Source organism: Haemaphysalis longicornis, unplaced genomic scaffold (assembly GCF_048455015.1).
Source record: "Haemaphysalis longicornis isolate Haplotype H1 unplaced genomic scaffold, Haemaphysalis longicornis Haplotype H1 scaffold_105, whole genome shotgun sequence".
Taxonomy (NCBI): domain Eukaryota; kingdom Metazoa; phylum Arthropoda; class Arachnida; order Ixodida; family Ixodidae; genus Haemaphysalis; species Haemaphysalis longicornis.
The window spans coordinates 250,155-268,818 of record NW_027526208.1 but is presented as its reverse complement, the minus strand read 5'-3'; positions in this window follow the sequence as shown (position 1 = coordinate 268,818).

Genomic DNA, 18,664 nt, shown 5'->3' with positions numbered 1-18,664 from the left:
ATTTTGTTGGTGTGAACATGATTTTTCGGAAGGGTATGAAGGTTTATGGTCGAATCAACGCTTTCTTTCAGAGTTTGCGAAAACTGGCCAAAGGCACGCCTTGAAGCATACCTATGCATGGTTTTGTATAATTAATGCGTTACCGCTTATTGTATCTCGCCACTAAAACGAATATTTTAAACGTCTACGGAACATTCCTGTATCAAGGCGTGCCCAAGAAATAAGTATACATTGAGCGGAAGTTTCAAGTTGTTTGCTCCCTCCGAGGCGTGTGTAAAAAAAATCCGTGTAGCGACTAAAACTTTTGAAGTTCTTCTTTCGTAATCAATTATTTTGTATAAATTTGAAGGCACCATGTTTTTACCTATTGTGCAATATTGTACGGCTAAATTTGCATATGTCCTATTTTTGCTTAGGGCGCAATAGTATATACATAAAATGTATATGCAATATGTCAGTGTACTACATGGGTTTTGACGCCTTCGAATCAAAGACGTCCTCGTATGAGTTTTGAACAATATAAAAAGCAAAAATCAATGTTTGTGTAACGCCCCAATTAATGCCGCGAAAAAGACAATAATTCGACACCAGAAACAGCACTATTACCTGCATGTTTTTCTCCTACAGTTATTGAGCACGTTACAGCACACACATATCAAATAATGGGCGGCGGCCATACCGAGGCATCGGCCGCCGCTCACCCAACTTCCGCGCCTGGCGCCATTCCCAGCGGCCCATGAGGCAGCTAGTGTCGGTACTGACGTCGATGACGTCCACAGCAACCGTGACGTCACGAACCTACTTTCTCCCCTCACCACTCATTTCCATGACGATTAATGCAACGTTTTTCAGGCGCCACGTGCCACTAGGGTAGGATTTGGAACTGTTAATGCTAAGGCGCGAATGTTACCGCGTGAATTTTAGAGGCCTCCCCGTGACAGCACTCTGCGCTTATCGACAGACACTTTCACTCTTTCCCCCTTTTGTGACATAGCACTCGTAACATTTGGGTGTTGTAATAATAACCGGTCCAGGAACAGTTCTGCGGGCGTTTTGCCTGTGAACATATCGGGCGTTTTTCGATAAAACATCCTGTCCTATCCTATCCTGTGTGGCAAAGACCTCGTGGCTTTTGCTTGGTATTCAAGTAACTGTTTGAGCAGCGCCTTTTTTGTTGTTTGTACACCGCGCTCGCCAGCCCCGTTCGAGTGTCCGTGAAAAGAAGGCGTACGCAGATTTCTGACGCTATTTGCCTTCAGGAAAGGCTAAAATTCTACCTCGCGTAACTGAGACCTGCTATCAGTTACTGCAACGACTGTCAAACCATGGGCTGCAAACAAAGAACGTACAGCTTCGGCAGTTTTTGTGGCTCTTGTGAAGGTCATGGATTTCATCTAACCAGTCCAAATAGGAGTCAATTACAATGAAATACATCTGTCCTTCCCTCTCTGCAAAACCCAAATGCACAAATACACCATCTTCCAAGGGTACTCACACAACTGACAAGGCGAACGTCGTGCTGGTTGTGCTGCAGGAAGCACACACTTGCATATTTTGCACTTGCGCAATGTTTGCTCGAGCGCTTCATCCATATCTGGCCACCATACCATTGAAAGGGCTAGGGTTTTATCCTGGTTATTCCCAGGTGGTTTTCGTGCAACAGGTCTAGCACCACATCACACAAACACTTAGGATTGACCACCTTTTTTTTCCATGCAGCACATCTATCACCGAGGGAAAGTGGTAACCGTGGAACCCAAAATGGTTTCAGTTCGTCCGAAACAATCTTGGTCCAAACATGCCATATCGCGCCTTCAACCCCTCTTAACGGTTTGTCTGTGCCCGTTTCAGGATACATGTGTTTAACTGTCAACGGCAGAACAGAAACTGGAGAAAAATAAAAACATATCTTCCTCCTGCTCTTCAGAGTCCGCCAGAGGCATCCGCGACACAGCGTCAGCATGGCTAATTGCTGTTCCAGGCTTGGGGCTTATATTGTACCAGTAATTCGACAGGAATGCCCACCAGCTGTGTATTCTCCCTGAAGCAACACCGCTTCCTGTCGTTTAGGATCGGGGAGACTAGTTAGTGGCTAGTGGTTTGTTAATACTTGAAATGTTCTGCCGTACAAGTACTTGTGAGGTTTTTTTACTGCGAACACAGTACTTATGCTTCTTTGTCAATCTGCCTGTAGTTTCGCTCCGCCCTTGAAAAAGATCTGGATGCGAACGGAATCGGTTTTCCTTCATATACTGTGTGCGGTAACACCGTTCCCAGTTCATATTTTGACGCATCACAAGTAAGTTGTATTTCTTTTTTCACATCGTACAGCTGCAGAACATTCTTATACGTCAGCAACATTTTGCATTTTTTGAGCGCCTCGTCACAGCGACGTGACCAGTGTCATGCAGTCTCTTTGCGAAGCACCTGATGCAAGGGTTCTAACACTGCGGCTAGACTGGGCAAATATTTCGCGTAGAAGTTAACTAAGCCCCAAAAATGTGGCAGACATCTACGTTTGTATCTTAAGCCGTAAGGCGTGATAGCGATGCTTCTACATTGACGGAGAGTTTCCGTACGCACTGGCTGCATTCCCGACCTGTGCTTCATGATCGCAGAGAGACTAGCAACAAGGAGGGTTTTTATATCGCCGTGGCCCAGGAAATACAAAAGCTTTCGGCGCATCTGGGGCTTAAAATGTGAGCGTGAAAGGTTGCGGAGGACACGTGTTGATTAATTCGAGTGGGGAGGCGTCAGGGTTTTAAAATGTTAATTCTGTAATGTCTAAGCCGACCTGAACAATTGTGCTCTTTGCGAGGAGAGAGAGAGAATATTTTTATTTAAAAAAATAGTTGGGGTTTAGAAAAACGTGGTAAATAGGTGGTAGGAACCCCAGTGGTGGAACCTGAAGCCTAGGCCACCTGATGGAGCGGCATCTTCCCTTGTTCTCCCAATCACCTCGCGCGGAACTTGAGGAAACGAGCCAGTCAAAGCTGCCTTTCATGTTCGGAAGAAGTAGAATGTGTAGCGATCAAGTTGTTCTTTACTGACCATACCCTTGGACATGGCTATGCTGTGTGCAAGAGGGTGGATGTTTCCTCGCGTTCAGCAGAGTGCTAAGTTAATGTCTGATGTTCCCACTTAACACCTCAACCTACATAGGTTACCAGATGCTTGTGTTGGTTTTTCGTCCTAAGAGTGTGTGATCCTTCTGCGTTAATGCCTCGTTGTGGCAAGGGGAAAGACCGGGTTGCTAGGCATAGGATTAAGATTCGTTCCTAACGTTTCTCTAGGGGGGCAGTGTGGTAGTCGTGGTCGAAAGGAGCGCGGTATGCGAGTTCATATGCCTCTTGGTCAATGCGTCGTTCTTATTCAGACAACCGTCTCCGGGTGCCCAGGTGACATTACCTTTTGCATTGTGGATGGGAATACTTTATCGAAGCGCTTAGGTATTCTGCCTGCAGAAAACAGCATAATGACCATTCAGAGTGTACAATGATGTTTCGTTTTCTCGATAGTTTTGCTATTCGGATTGCCGAGAGGATGTCTCCAACTTTTGTTTCTTTGTTTTTGTATGTAGGAGGGACATGCACTGACAAAGATTGCAAGAGTAGCCAATTAGTACCTTTTTTCGGCCTCGTGCTTTCGAACATCCCAGAGTCGGCCTATATCTCATGATTCTTGAGCTTTCCTCGAATGAACTCAATACTCACCTCTTGTTTTATAAGACTCGATGCATATTTTTGTAAAATAGCTTTTATACGGGGTTGGTGCATCGGGGCTATGGCTGTCACGGCGCGCAGTAGTTTCTTTTCAAAGGATGGTGGGGGTGCCTCTTCTATATGATGGCCCCTCTTGATTCTGTTTTTTAGCCGGTCTCTTCGCGCGAGCGGAGTGGTTTCTCCTTTTTCTTGAAATGCGTTAGGAAGACACAAGCTGAAGACATATTCATCGTCATTATCACAAACGCTATGTAGGGTGACTGCAGGGGGTAGGCCTCTCCCATTGTCCTTCACCCGCTCCTGTCCTGCACTTCACGAATCCATTCTTTGCTCCGAATATTGTTAGTTGTTCCCTCCATCGAGTAATGGCCTTAAGTTTGTTCTAGACCCGTGTATGCATGTGCATTCTGTTACCGTGGTGCTCCACCCGTTGTTAGTTAGTCTGATGCACAACATTGCGTGGTGGAGGAGTGCCTTAAGCTGTCCTGATGATGGTGTTTTTTTTCACTTTCTTCTGTACGGGTAAACTTGTGGTACTTTAGGCTTTTCAGTATTCGGCACGTGATCTTTGGCTGCATGAGTCTTATCGTTTCTTCTTTTCTTTCTTGCTCTTTTTCTTTTTGTTGGGGGTCTTATATAGTGGGCAATTGGCTAAAGATTGTCTCTTTCTTGGCGATTCTGAGTTTGGCACTACCGCATATCTCTAAAGCCACGCCGAACATTCTTCCGTGGCTGTTCTCTGGCAGAACATCCGTACCCATTTCTAGAGCGATTTTTAACTTGGCCTCGTGACGCCAACTGTCCTTTGCCAAACCAAGATTGCAACAAATACAGAACGGTGGGAATAGTGAAAATTATTTTGAAAGCTTATGAGATTAGTCCCTATATAGTGGGCTTTATTGTAGTTATTTACTGCTTATAATCTATGCCTGCATTGGGTTCTGGGTGAGTGGCGTAATCATTGGCCCCCTGTTTTATTTAAGTAACCCAATATTGGTGCCGCCATTTGTTTCGCTAGAAAACACTCCACGGTGGATCAGTGGGTAAGGTGTTGCGCTGCCGTACCCGAGGTCGCGGGTTCGATTCTCGGCCACGGTAGCCGTTTTCCTGATGGCAGCAGAAAACAAGAACGCCTCTGTCGACTTTTCAGCGCATTTTTAAGATCTCAAGACGGTCTAATTATTTAATAGACTTCCACTTCGGCGCCACTCGTAGCCCACGGGTAGCTTCGGCGCATGAATGCCGAAAATTTATATTTTTTAATCTTCTGGTGGAAACCCGCTTTCGTGTGCTCGCGCAAGGTGCGGGCATGGCTGGCGACGATGTCTGCCGAGCATACTGCCACCAACTTCACCCCGCAGGCGTGGCACCTGCTGAAAACGAGTGTCCTTTCTTTCGTCTCCGCCATAGTATCACTGGTCAGCGACTTTGGCTAGTTTCCGTTTCCGAAATTGTGGTGATCCTAGCGGCACGGTGCTGCGGCGTGGCCCCTCCCTTTCCCTCAGCGTTTCATTCTTTCCACACCGTGAACGCCTCCGCGCCTCCTCACGCATGCCCAAGAGCTCACCGGCGCCAATATTTTTTTTTCTTTCTCTCGGCGCGCACGGCGGGCCAGTTCGGTACGTGCGTGAGCGAGCCGGCATGCGAAGGGTTGCGCGGGTTGCCTAAACGCCTCCACGGGCTGGAAGTTTAGCTGCATTATAAAATACATTCGAATGTATTCTAAATATGGGGCAGCGTAGGAAGGAGCGCTACCACTCCTGCGTAGCTATGTGGTGCAGCAACACAGGGCGGTACAGTTTGGCCAAGTTTCTCGCCTTCTTCAAAGACGACAGGTAAGCAAATTAACTTTGTACAAGTTATAGTGAATTCCTTAAAAGCCGACCGATTGCACTTTTCTGTTTGCAAAATATTTCGCGTCACATGTCACTCGTCTTGGAGTGGAAACTAATGTGCAAATATATCCCAGCTGCGCAGGTACGCAAAGTTTTAGTGGAAGTAAACGCGTCTTTGGCACGCACACTCTTGCGCGCAAGATCAATTTGTGGTGGCATTGCCGTTGTTTTATTGCCTTAGTAACTACTGGAACGTCGATTCAGTATACTTATCAAGGTATTTTTTGTTGTTTCATGCAGCAAGTATGAGTCCATGTTTCGGCCCCAAGTCGAGGACGGTTTGCGACTTCATTGGACGTTTCCTCCGGTGACTCTCCTCAATCCATCCAATGTCATTACGACGCACCTGCTCACAAAGGCAAGCTCAACTGTACGCGCTTCTTGCCTTTCACGGCGTACCTACTACCACAGCGATTGGTGGCGTGGAGGTGCTGCGCCCTAAGCATTTTTTCCTCCGCCGTCTTGCTCCAAAACGTATATTTGCGGCGAAACTACTGCCGAGTATTGCTTCAGTACTCCGAAAAATCTGACGTAAGACCACGGTGTTCAATGCAAGTCGATTTTCACAAGAAGCAGTGGAAGGCCATACCGGAATACATGCGTTGTCTGCAGCCGCCATTGCAAGCGTTTCGCTCATTAAAAGAAAATAATAAAACCAAGCAGCATTGCCGGCTTTGTTGTTCAATTTAAACTGCGCGCCCGCGTCTTGTCATCTTATCGCGAGTGGGTTTGGTGTTCCATAGTTCTGAAGTTGGAATGGTCATGCTGTATCCGACAGGATGAGATAAGAGGCGCTGCCCAGACACGAGCTAGATGGTAGCTTGTAACAACCTGGCCGATATCTGCGGCTTACAGACTTAATTCACGCGTCATTAGAAGAAAAGACGGGTGCGTTCGATTTGTGTTCTGTGTTCTACGACGTGCACATGGTTGCGCATTGATGATTGTAGGGTTTAACGCGCTGACGCAACGCGGGCGATGAGGCGCGCCGTAGTGGAGGGCTCCGGATTAATTTTGACCACCTGGGGATCTTTAACGTGCGCCGAAATCTCGTACACACGGGCGTTTTTGCTTTTCGCCTCCATCAGAAAAGCGGCCGGCACGGCAGGGAATCGAACACGCGACCTCGTGCTCAGCAGCGCAACGCCTTAGCCACTGAGCCACCGCGGCGGGTACATGGTTGCGGATTGTTTTTGTACGTAGACATAATCCAGCAATGAGTGTCTACAGGGCGGTCATTGTGTCGCTACAGTTTTTTATAGCTGCATTTTTTGGTGTGAACATGATTTCTTGGACGTGTATGCAGGTGAATGGGCGGGTCAATGCTTTCTTTCCGAGTTTGCGTTAACTCGCCCGAAAGGCAGGGCTTGAAGCATAAGTGTGCGTGCTTTCATTTAACATACAGGTTCCCAATTATTGCGTCTCTGAACTGAAACGAATTTTTTATGTGTAAAGAACATTCCTGTCTCGAGGTGAGCCCAAGAAATAAGTATACATTGAGTGGAACTTTCAAGTAGTTTTCTTCTCCCGCCGAGGTGTGCGCGAAAAAAAAAATCTGTGTACGGACTAGAACTTTCGAAGTTGTTTTGTAATCAGGTATTGTGTAGCTAAATGTGTATTCATGGCTGTAACTTTAGCGCAACTTTAGACAGAGACAGATACAAAAAGGGACACGAAGATCTGTATCTGCCTTCGTCGAAAGTTGCGCGAAAGTTACAGCCATGAATTCAGAATACCAACTAGCCCGCCTAACCGTGTTATTGTAAATGTGTATGTAGCACGTTTTTTTTCCTATTGTACAATATGGTATGCCTAAATTTGCATGTCACATTTTTTGCTTAGTCCAATACGGTGTACATAAAATGTATGTGCAATATATGAGTGTGCTACATGTGTTTTCATGACTTCGAATCAAAAACGTACTCATATGAATTTTGAACAAACGCAAAGCGAAAAGAATGTTTGTGTAACACTCCAATTAATATCGCTACAAAGACAACAATTCGACATCAGAAAAGATACTATTACCTACATGTTTTACTTTGTTCAATTATTAAACATGTCACTGCACACGTAAGAAACGACGGGCGGCGGCCATTTCGAGTCATCGCCGCCGCTCGTCCAACTTTCGCGCCTGGTGCCATTGTCGAGCGGCCGATGAGGCAGCGACCGGCGGCAGTCGCGAAAGTTGGGCGAGCGTCGGTTTCAGGGGCTGGGGAGCGGCAGCCCGGCCTGGCTGCCACGGGAAAAATGACGTCAGCAGTGTCCGCGACGTCACCAACCTCCTTTCTCCCCTCGCCACTCGTTGCCATGACGATAAGTGCAACGTTTTTCAGACGCCACGTACCACTAGGGGAGGATTTGGCGCTGTTGTTCCGAATTACGAGGGACCACGGTGAATGCTACAGAGGCCGTCCCGTGGTAGTATCATTTTCCTCCTTTCCACACATCACGTGCCGCTGGGTGACGTTAGATTCAGCGAAGCCCTCGAGTTATTGCATCCTAAGTCGTAGGTTTCGGGTTGCACCGGTGACGTATTTCCGTGGACGTCTGATGAGAACAGCTGATAGCGGACGGCTAGGATCCACGGAGAAGTAAAAAAATGAGTCTAATAACGTTATCGCGTAAAAAGCTTTCATTTGTGTCCTATATACTGGATTTCGCGCGTTCTTGATGGCCAACACTTTTTTTAGGTATGGTGTAACCCATTCTCTAGGATTTTGTGCCCCAAGTAGGTTACTTTTTGTTCGAACAGCCTGCGTTTATCGGAGTTCACTTTGATTCCAGTTTCCAGTTTTCACCACAGAAAACAGTGGCTATTGTCTTCTCTCTCAAACGAGGCTTACAAACCAATCAGACCGTACACCACAAGTAAATCGACTTACCCTTGCAAAACGAACAAATATTTCTAGGCATATTGTTCGACAAAAACGCACTTTCCTGCCCCACATCAATATGCTTAAAAAGGAAGCTTCGCGAGCTCTAAATATACTTAAGCTCCTGTCGCGCAAACACTGGGGTTCCGACAGGGCCTGTCTTTACAAATTTACCGTTCTGTTGTATGCTCCTGTTTAGAATATGGTAGCATTGTGGATGGCTCCGCGAGACAGTCCTACCTGAAAGGATTGGACCCAGTTCACAGTTTAGGTTTACGTCTCTCGTCTGGGGCGTATAGGACCTCACCCAAAAACAGCCTCTACGTCGAAACAAATTAACCACCACACACAGATAGAAGAACAATGCTGACATACTCATACATACTAAAGATCCGTTCACTGCCGAAACATCTGTGCTATTCCCCTCAGGGGCACCTTGTGTGTTCAAGGTGACGGTAGTTGCGACATCGCGGACCCCGAGCCCATGTGGGTTGGACCCACCCACGCCTCGGCTGTGCGTGGCTTAGCCGTTTCTAAGGAAAATGGAATCCTGGTTGCTGAGTTGACGCTGACGTTGTTTTTGGATTTTTACGCCCCTCAGCTGAAACAACACGCAACTTCGGCCCCTGCTTCTTGCAGACGGCCCCCCAGGACTGACCTGCCCTGGGGAAATCAGCTAGTCGCCTTTTCGTTTCCTTCCTCTCTCTCTATTCTCTTTTCTCTCATCTTTCCATCCCTGTTCTGTTACCTATTCTTTTCCTGAGCTTCTTCCTTTCCCCCTCGGTCGGCAAGGGTCAGCCCTGTGGTTATATTCAGCCTTGATTAGACATCATGGGGTTATAGTAGCGCTGTACGGTTAGCGTCGCAAAATCACGTTCCCTTGTTGGTCTCCGTGGTGGGCAACCGGCACCGCTGCCGAGCTTTTCACTTCTCATGAATAAGAAGAAAAATCTTGACCCTGATCGCCCTCCTAAACGAGGGCGCACCGAAGTTAATGCCCCGCAAAGCTCGAACAGCAATCGTTCACCCACTGAGACGACCTTCCCAAAATTTCTGGTGATGCAATCCGACGACCCTGAGAAGCCCTTCAGGAAAGTGTCGCCGTTTGCCGTAGCCAGAGAGCTCAGCAATCTACTTGGACCGAGATACACTGTTAAAACGCTGCCGACCGGAGATCTCCTGGTGCAAAATTTCAGTCAGATGCCCTGCTGCCAATGAAAGAACTAGTAACACACAAGGTTCACCTAACTGCCCACCACACACTAAATACTAGGTTGGGGGTAGTGTCGGACGAAGACTTGATTGATGTGTCTCAAGATGACATTCTGGAGGGGTTTAAAGAACAGACAAATGTTATTGCAGAGCGAAGAATAAAGATCCGCAGGAAAGATGAGAAAATTTCCACGAAACATTTGGTTCTAACCTTCAACTCCCCCACCTTACCCGACAACGTACACCTAGGCTACCTGAATCTACGCGTCAGACCGTATGTACCAAACCCCAGGCGCTGCTTCCGCTGCCAGAGGTATGGGCACACACTGCAGCCATGCCATTGAAAACCGACTTGTGCACTGTGTACTAGCACCGAACATGGAAATGACACCTGTGATGAAGAAGATGACAAATGTATGAATTGCTGTGGTGATTACCCTGCGTACTCCAGGAAGTGCCCACGATTCAGACAGAAGAAAGAGCGCTAGCCATCAAGGCAAAAGATAATGTATCCTTCCTGGAGGCCAAACGACGCCTGGCCTTCGCTCAGAAATGTTCCTTTGCTGAGGTAGCCCATCAGGGGGTGGGGCTGCCTCAATTTCCGGCACTGCCGCAGTCCACTCAGGGGAACTACGCAGAGCCACAGCCCCCTAAACGTGTCAAGCCGGCAGCCAAGCTCCCGGCCCATAAAAAAAGTGGTGTGGCTTCAAATCCACTAAAAGACTGTGCAGGCTTAGCCCCTGCCACACCATCAACCTCCTCTCCTCGGGTGACGGTCGACGCACCGCAGAGGAGGGCGCCCTCAGGAAATGGCACTGCTGCAGGTACTGCTCCTGGGCGGCAACGATCTGGGGACCCCCCGACCCTCGGCAGAAGCCAAAAAGCCGGGGAAAACCACCTGCTCCCCTAATGGTGTTCACGGTACTGAAGGCAGTGCAAGAGAGGTAGACGAGGAGATGGTTGCCCCAGTGCCTCTGCGCGGATGTCTTCGTCCACACCTACTCGGCCCCGAAAGCGAAAACTCTAAAAGACACCCGTATGGTGCAAATATGCCAATGAAACTGCCGTGGCGTATTGCAAAATATAGATGATATTCATGCAATTATACACAAATATGAACCCAAAATAATAGCCTTGCAGCAGAAAAATCTAACGAAAAGACATGACAACACCTTTCGCAACTTTCCCTTCCTTCGAAACGACAGAGAACACTGCAGCCATGCCTCAGGTGGTGTGGCTTTGGCTGTGGCACCAGGCACAATTCTCAAGTCGATACAACTTATCACTACGCTGGAGGCTGTAGCAGCACAAGTCTATATTTATAAGCTTATCACTGTTGTTTCACTGTACTTGCCACCATCAGATAATGTGTCCTTACAGGAACTGAATGGCCTCGTTGAACAACTTCCTGTTCCAATAATTATTATAGGAGACTTCAATGCTCACCACTTCCTGTGGGGAGGTGAACGAATAGACAGCCGGGGAAAACCCATTGAACAGTGGGTTAAAACCTACAGCTTAGTTGTTTTAAATAGCGGAGATAAGGCGCATTTTTCTGTAGGCACTGGAAGCTTTTTTGTTCTAGACCTTTGTGTTGGGTCGCCAGACCTCCAGATGGATTATGAGTGGAGTGCTGTGAATAACCCGTATGAAAGTGATCACTTTCCTGCCTTACTGCGTGAAATGCAAACCCTTCCTTCCTTCCTTCCTTCAAAAGCTCAAGAGCTGTGCACCCCGATGTAAGCTTGAGAGGGCACATTGGGAAAGATTTAAAGAGTTTGCTTTGATCATTTTGATAGCAGCATGTCCATTGATGAGGCAAATACCTACATCTGGGAGGAACTTCTTACAGCTGCAAAAGTTGCGATCCCCCAGACATCTGTATGGATTCCCAAGGAACCAAAGCCATGGTGGAACGATGCGTGTCACGAATCCCGGAAAAAGCAGAACAAGGTGTGGGGTGTATTTAGACAGTACCCAACCTTAGAGAACTACTGTCTGAGCTTTAAAGCAGCCCGAGCTTCCACCCGGAAAATCAGAAAAGTAGCCAAAAGGAATTCATGGCAAAGCTTTCTAAGTACAATAAATACTGCCACTCCCACAAAAAGGTCTGGGACTATTTGCGATAAATAAAGGAACTACAGGCGGTTCAGCATACCACTTGTCTCTACAGACGGTGCGTGCAACTTACTGGAAACACAAGCAGATGTTTTAGGTGCCCACTTTGCAGAAGTCTCTAGTGATAAAAATTATAAGAAAGAATTCGTGGCACAGAAAAATAATGCTGAACTGTTCAAGAATAAAAACAATAGCAATAACACAGAGGAATATAATAAAAAATTCACTTTATATGATCTGAAACGAGCATTAGCTCAGTGCAAGGCTACCTCCGCCGGCCCTGCCCTTTTTCAATATGCCTTTCTGCAGCACTTAAGTGATGGGTGTTTAGAAGTGATTTTGGAGTTCTTTAACAAAATCTGGAAAACAGGCACGCTGCCTAAAGATTGGAAAAAGGCTATCGTAATACCATTACTGAAAGGCAGCAAGCCCCCCGAGTGTCCATCAAGCTAGAGACCAATAACTTTAACAGGGTGTTTGTGCAAGACCTTTGAGAAGATGTTGAATTTTAGGTTGGTTTTTATTCTTGAAAGTTTTGGTTATCTAGATATTTTTCAACGCGGGTTTCGGCAGTTTCGTTCTACGATTGTCCACCTGGTGAGGCTTGAAACAACGATACGAAATGCCTTTGTTAATAATCAGTTCTGCCTTGCCATATTTTTTGATATGGCCAAGGCTTATGATACAACCTGGCGTTGTGGAATTCTCAAGGACTTAGCATCAATGGGAATCAGATGGCGAATGTTTTCATGTATCGACGATTTTCTCCGGGAACGAACCTTCAATGTAAGAATTGGCAATACACTATCCCGAACATTTAGTCAAGAAAATGGAGTTCCTAAGGGCAGTTTACTGAGGGTGGCCCTTTTTGCCACCAAGATAAAATCTTTGGCAAAGGGTATTTACTCCCTTTATGTGGACGACTTGCAGATCGCTTTTCGCTCTCTCGATCTGTGAAAGGTAGGTCCAAACTACGGTAAATCGGTTACAACGATGGGCGGATAAAAATGGCTTTCGTTTTTCTCCCGAGAAGTATGCATGTTTGTGTTTTACGCGAAAACAAGGTATGCATCCCAACCCTAATATAAAAATTAAGGATTTACCTGTTCCAGTGCACAACGAGCACAAATTCCTAGGTGTGCCTTTTTCCTGGAAATTGACATTTGGAGCTCATATAAAGAAACTGAAAATGACTTGCACGAAAACATTGAACATACTGAAAATTTTGTCGCACAAGTCATGGGGTGCAGACGGCATGTGTATGCAAAGAATTTATGGCTCGGTGGTTCGGTCTCGTCTTGACTATGGCTGTATTGTGTATGGGTCAGCCGGCCAGTCTGTCCTCACCTCACTTGACCCAGTACACAATCTGGGCCTCAGACTTGCCACAGGCGCATATCGCACCTCCGGTATCGTTAGTCTCTACGTTGAGTGCAATGAATGATCCCTGCAGTACCGTCGAGCAAACTTAAGTGGAGTATATGTAGCCAAAACAGCTTGTATAAAGGACCATCGCTGTGCTGGGGAAGTGTCTGAAAATAGGTACAAGATACTGTATACAACCAAGCCTAGAGTGGTCCGCCGTCTTGCCCTTCGTTTGGAAGAATACATGTCTCGGTATTCGTTGGAAATATTCCCGTCAAATCATCTGAGTTTTTCGGGCGCTTTGACCGCCTGGGACCACAGGGCCATCGAATGTGATCTGTTCTTGTTAAAACACGACAGAAAGACGTTCCCACACCAAATTTTGCGCCAAGAATTTCATGAACACAACGACAAGTACAGTAGCTATTGCCACTACATTACTAATTGCTCAAAAACCTCCTGTCATGCAGGTTTCGCTGTTTTCAATCCACCAGTGGCAGTAGCAAAGACAATTGCTGATGAACGTAGCATTTTCACTGCGGAAATCATTGGTATAACCTGAGCTGTTGAATATGTAGTAGCAACCCAGGCAGCACAGGACTGTTCGGCCTTACTCAAGCCGCTGTACTTTGGCCGGTGATTTTCTGCCGCCCTTTCTCCGGCAACCATGTTCGGCCCGTGTCCAAATGTGGGCCTTTTGGCCGTATACGGCCGTACTCCCATCACTGTCCAACGGCCAGTGTCTGTCGGCCAGTCGACCGGCTTACGTTCATACGGCCAGATTCCAGCCGTAGAGCTCCGGCCATCCCAAAGCCACCCGTGTGCGGCCGAAGTACGGCCACTGGAGGACAGCCGAGATCCGGTTGTCGGACTCCAGCCGGACTAAAGCTGCCGGAAATTCGGCCGTGCTACGGGCATTGTAGTTCAGCCACAGTGCGTTAACTGTACTGAGGCCGGTGGACGACCACTGCATGCAGCGCAAGCAGATGACTCAATCGCGCTGTACAGCAGCACAAACCCACCATTTTGGGTCCACTGCACCCACTTCAAAGTCAGCCCGCGCGCAACCACCAGCCGTCCAGCCTTCAGCGCAGCCTGGCTTAATTATCAGCGTCAGTTTACACCAAAATGAATTTTAAGTGCGATGCACTTCTTAAGCGACCCTGAACCTGCGTCCACCGGCGATGTCCGCATAGCATACCCACGTGGGGGATTGGCCAGGAATCTCCTCGTCTTCCTTGGCAACGGGGGGAGATGGGGATTGGCCAGGAATCTCCTCGTCTTCCTTGGCAACGGGGGGAGATGGGCGCGCGCTGCCTGGCCGCTGACATGGCACATACCCACGTGGGGGATTGGCCAGGAATCGGGCGTGAGAAGGGCTAATGCACCCGCTTAAAGGAGTACTGACACGAAATTTCAAAGCTGAGATCCGCTCTAGCAATCAAGTACAACGACAACACAAATAGGTGTCTGTGAATAAATGCATCTTTCTTTCTTTGTAGTTGTGTGTGTGTGTGTGATCTCTCTTTCGCGAACATTACCGAACCGCGCAAATTCAACTCGTGCATTCGCACTTTCACATTCTTCCCCTCGGGGAAATGCGGGGATGTCTTTTATTCAACAATGCTCACAAATGGTCGTTCCTTTAATTGCTGTGCCTCTTTTACTGTCAAAGACGGCAAATATTCATTTCTTTGCAGAGCTGGAATAGATGTATTGTCCAGGTCCTGATGTCTTCTGTGGGGCGGCTTACCTGTAATAAACAAATAAGGATGGGGGTAGGGGGGTGGAAGGCGCATACTTTAGTGGGTTGAATTTCACAAAGATGAAAGTGCCTCTTTCAGGCAGTTTCTTTTAAGACAACACTTTCATGCTCTGACAAAATCAACTATTTTTACAACAGCTGCTTCACCAGTTTTTTTGTATATAAAACCGGTGCGAATGCCTTTACGAAGCGGTTCGGTACTCCTCAAAACACTCAGGAGCATTCAATGTAAGTTACTTCACACAAAAAGTATGTCCACTATTTGCCCATTTTTTTGCAAAGAAATTTTCTACTCGATCAACTTTTCTGATTATCTTTCACAGGGCTGATCCTAGAAGAGATCAAAAAAGTACTTTCAGTTTCAATATATTTTTTATGTTATTTTCATGAGTTACGTGCACACTCCTTAATAGTCCAAAAGAACTTAATTTTCCTCTAAAGTCGTACTACGTTAAGAAAATTCTAGACGTGTTGCGAATGACGCCCTTCTTCAGATTGCTGCAGTTGTATCCCTCGGTGTTCACGCAAGAAAAGGCGTAAGACAAGAGTTTCATATTTTCTTTCAAACAAATAACTTAGCAATTGTAGTATTCATACCGCAAACCTTGCATACTGCAATGAATAAAGCAACAAATATTTCATTGGTCAAGTTTGAATGCGTAGGGTTCTCAACCCGTCGGAGGCGAACTTGCGGCTCCGCAAGTTTATTTATTTATTTATTTATTTATTTATTTATTTATTTATTTATTTATTTATTTATTTATTTATTTATTTATTTATTTATTTATTTGATATCTGCTTGCCCTTGCATGCATTACAGCAGGAAGATACATAACACTAAGCATGGCCTCCGCGATCGGCTGCCGGCGGCGCGCCGTTGCTCCGGCCGTCGCATTCGGCGCGTCCCGCAGCAAAAAAATGTAATGCGGCTCACTCCGCAACGTGCCGCGAGGTGGCGGTGTTAGCCGATGGTTCGGCCGCTCGCACTGACTCCTCTGAATGGCTTGGCGGAGATTGTGCGGGTGGGTGTCTTCGCGGTCGTAATTCCTCTTAACTCCCCTGCGGTTGTTAGTTTTGATGAATTAAAAGACCTGACAATTGTTTTATGAAGTCGGCTTGTCTCAGCTGCTCAGAGAAACTTATTTAACTGAAGCAAAGATGTGCCAGCGATAAACGAAAGGTTGACCATGTTTCAAGCGTGGAACAAGCGTACGGAGTGGTACGCACTACTCTCTCGGAGGTTATTTATAGGTAAGAGTTATTTGTGGTGATGAACAAGTTTGCGGTTACTGTGCCATGTTGTCGCAACGGTCACCGACCGAGCCCCATCACGCACGAAACTTTAACATCCAGGCCACTGCAAAGCAAATTTAAATTATAAGCATATATACAAAATTTTTCATCGCACTGACATGTTTTCTGCTTGTGACAGGCACACGCTTTGAGATCCTACATTTGTGAGTAAAAGTACTGGGTATATTGAAAGAAAAAAGTTTATTGCCGTTCCCCTCGGTGAGGGCTGACCAGAGGACCAGCAGGCTGCAATCGAAGTGCATGAAACAGACACGTTGTTTGTAACTTGTGATTGAACGTAGTTAATTAGCTTAATAAAACTTCGAGGAACTACAGTTTATTCTAGCGGACAACCATGGAGTTGTCCGTTTCCTTCACGTAGGTCTATGGACAGCAGACGGAAATGCCAACTTCAGCTGTGAACTACGGAATGGTTAAAAACAGATAAAACCTGGTGTAATGGTCGAATCGTCTCCGCTGCTAATTGCCATATTTGTTTCGCGATAGTTTTCATAAAACAAAAGTTACAGCCGTTTTTTGTATCCATACAATCCCCGTGGGGCCATTAGAAAAAACCGGAATTCTGTAACGTTTATAACGTCACTGTAAACTAATTATGGCAGATAAACGAAGCATAGCGTAATGATGGAACCGCCCTGGCGATCAATTCCTTTATGTATTTCTTAGGGCCGAGATGAGATCGACATATAGCACGAAGTCGCGGGTTCGATTGCCGGCCGCGGCGGCCGCTTTTCTGATGGAGGCGAAAAGCAAAAACGCCCGTGTATACGAGATTTCGGCGCACGTTCAAGATCCCCAGGTGGTCAAAATTAATCCGGAGCCCTCCACTACGGCGCGCCTCATCGCCTGCGTTGCGTCGGCGCGTTAAACCCTACAATAAATCGAGATCGACATATACAGAGCGAACGCCAGAAAGTCGGCTTTCCCGCAAGATATATGCTGTCAACGCGACTTTTTTTCTACGCACCCTGTCGACGCTCGCAGCTATTGATCGGAACCTAGCCTGTAAATTTCACCTATAAAACCGTTCACAGAGACACTCTGCTTACTTGCAGGAATACGAAGGCATTTTACTTTAAGCTATGCGATCCTCAATGTAACGAAAGGTTCTTGTATTTTAGGTATTCATACCAATCACAGTGATTATTGCGTAGGCACCGAAATACCTCTAAGAACGAAATAAAAGCGGAGTGCATCAAAGTTTAACTTTTTTGTTTGTTGCCGCTGAAATCGAAAACGTAATAGCATAACGCAGATGCGCCACGAAGATTACAATGTCGCTCAGGAATCACTCAACATAATTCGCTTCCAGAGTTTTTCAGTCTCTTAGTGCTCTGAGCATTACCTCCAATAAAGATTGATTCGAATGCCAGAAAAGAGAGCGGCCACCTGTTGTCTCAACTTAGTAGCCTTGGCTGTACACAACTGAATTAAGCCCGTACGGCCGCATAAGAAAAAAACAACACCTGTTTACGAGCTGAACATCATTTAAGTGTGGGAAATTTCGCAGCGGTGGTGTTATCGGAAAGGCAGTCGGTTCCGTTTAGCGTAGTGCGGTACAGCGCATGTGAAATAAACCCCTCTATTCGCCACCGTAGCTGAAATAAATGCATCACCAGGTGCTCTAATATTACTTTCGATTCCTAAAAGCAGCTATGGCCGTTTATTTTTGTCATGCGGAACGGAAAAAAGCTGTCAAAAGCCATTTCGTCGACCGCCGCAGCACAGACGGCAGTTGCTTTCAACCATCGGCTCCGCGCGCTGCGGTGCGGCTGAAAATGGCGAAACGGCCCCTTCGAAATTACGCTCTCTCCGGCTGAATTGGACGGCCGGAGCAACGGAGCGCCGCCGGCAGCCGATCGCGGAGGCCGTGCACTAAGCATCAAATATGAGACCAAATAAAAAAATAATTCTACAAAGCGCGGTGAAAATCGTCATTATAAATTGGATAAAATCATACGTGGAAGATAATTAGACTCTCATCTTGATCTAAAATAAAATGAATCGCGCAAGGCGTCACCTTAAAGGAAAGGTAATAATTTGCTTCAATCTAGCGATCCCACTTTGGGATATGTAGAATGGCGCTTGGATATACTTCTCCCCTTCTATTCCAGTTTCCGAATGATAGATATTACGAAAAAATTTCAACCTCAGGTTTCGTCTATGATCTTTCCCGTCTTACCATTTAAGTTTACTTTTACTTTCCCTCCTCCTAAGTTGACAGCGCCAATACCTAATACGAATCGCACTGCCCTATTCTGTATGTTCTCGAGTGTATCAACCAGCTCTTTGCTGTAGGGATCCAAGAAAACACATGCGTACTCCTACATTGAGCCCACACAGGGTGTCGGAACGAAATGTTTTTCGTTCCGTTTTTTGTTTCGTTCCCCAGAAAAA